A 1901-nucleotide genomic window follows, 5' to 3' on the forward strand; every position below is an offset into this window, starting at 1 on the left:
CATTTTTTTCGTGAGATTATTCTTGTGCTTTGTCAAATGTGCTCTCCACCGTCGTGTTGTGAGATGAGCTGTCGCGTTCGGAACGCTCGGAGTACACTTCCGCATCTCCATCTGGTCACATGGCTAAATTCTGAGATGCCCCTTCGCACCTGGGGAGCTGCACTCTTCCACACTCCCAGCTTACAGAGATGTACGTTGCTCGGCCATTGAACCAACATGTCATTTATTTTTCAGGGCTGGAATTTTGTCCATTTGTCAGAAAATCATTGTTTATGGGCAAGGTGGTACCTCCATTTCTGTTCACAATAATACATGCAAATGATGGCCAATGGACGAAACTGGTCACAATGTTAGCCGAAGCAAGGTAAATGTCCCAGACTCGAATCGCCGTGGAGATGGAGCAATGGACATCGGCTTGTGCAGCATCGAGATGGATTCTGACAATACCATAGAAAGATGACAATGGTGTGGGAAGGCCTTCATCTATCGGTGGATAGACCATGGAATATGAATACACAATAGCCACTGACATTTTTTACATGGTTGCAATATATTCACAGCAAATTCCCAATCTTATGGGTATAGTATTCCCCATTGTATAGGTTGAGACCAAGAACTCAGATTTAAGTTGAGTGATGGGAATGGGCCAAAATGTTGTAGTGGGAGTGAAGTTTTTACACCGGAAGGAGTCTAGAATGAATCTTTTTTTTGTAATTTATTTGACTGATAGACCACGAGACAACGGGGAGACCCACAGATACGCATAGAAACCTGCAGATGCTGAGAAACCCACACGCTTAGAGACCCACAAGCAAGCGGAGGCCCATGGACGCTCAAGAGATTCGCGCACAAACCCAGACGTTCGGAGACCCACGGGCATGCACAGAAAGGCAGACGCTCAGACCCACAGACATGCACAGAAAGCCACAGGTGTTCAGAGATGCACAGACAGGCACATAAGCCCATTGAAGCTCAGACACCGGCAGATATACACAAACCCACAGACGCACACAAACCCAGACGCTCAAAGACCTGTACGTGTTTATGTTGAACTTCTTTCGCACCGTACTGTAGCCACCCGTGCGAATACAGCACGTAGCCAATCACAACAATGCAAGGCATTTTTTTGAGCTCGGCAGTTGAAACAATGGGGAAAGTTTCTTTAATCCCCCCCCCCCCCCACACACGGTTCTGTCCACCCAGAAATATAAATGGATTACACCGCAACAGTTGGTTGATCTTGGAGCTCCGCGGTGGCGAGATGTTATATCCCTCGCCTGGTATGCAGGAGGTCGTGGGTTAGATCCCAACCCTGACGCCTGTAAATTTGGAGTTGGCATGTTCTCCCCGTGGTTTCGTGGATTTTTTTCTGGGTCTATCGCTGTGATAGCTATAGACTCAGCACAGCCTGGAAGCGTATTGTTAAGTAACTAGCGGGAAGTACCCGGCGTTGCCTGGGCGAAAAAGACAGACACACATCGACTTATACACATTGACCCACACACATAGAAACACATCGACTTACACGGACACACACACGTATGGTTAAACCCAGGATGGATCGTTAGCAGGCCAGCCTAAATGTTTCTAACCGGCGAAGATGTTCCATTAGGGGGGTGCACTTTTCGCAAGCGTAGAGAAGGGAGGGAATTACCTTGGCCGAAAAGACCTGGAGCTTCATGCCGGGCGAGAGACCAGGTAGCTTCCACACAGCTTAACGCAGCCAATGCCTGATTTGGAGTGAGACTTCTGCTGTTAAACCGGAGCTGGTCATGAGCACACTGGCGAGGTATGGAAATCTCTCCAATCTCTGCACAATTGGCGCATCACCAATTGTGAGTAGTGGGGTGGATTGCCCAATGGTACAAAATACGCAGGCAGTTTTGGTGGGGCTGATGGTA

This window comes from Lethenteron reissneri, chromosome 36 (assembly GCF_015708825.2).
Source record: "Lethenteron reissneri isolate LAM-NWPU_2019-01 chromosome 36, ASM1570882v1, whole genome shotgun sequence".
NCBI lineage: Eukaryota > Metazoa > Chordata > Hyperoartia > Petromyzontiformes > Petromyzontidae > Lethenteron > Lethenteron reissneri.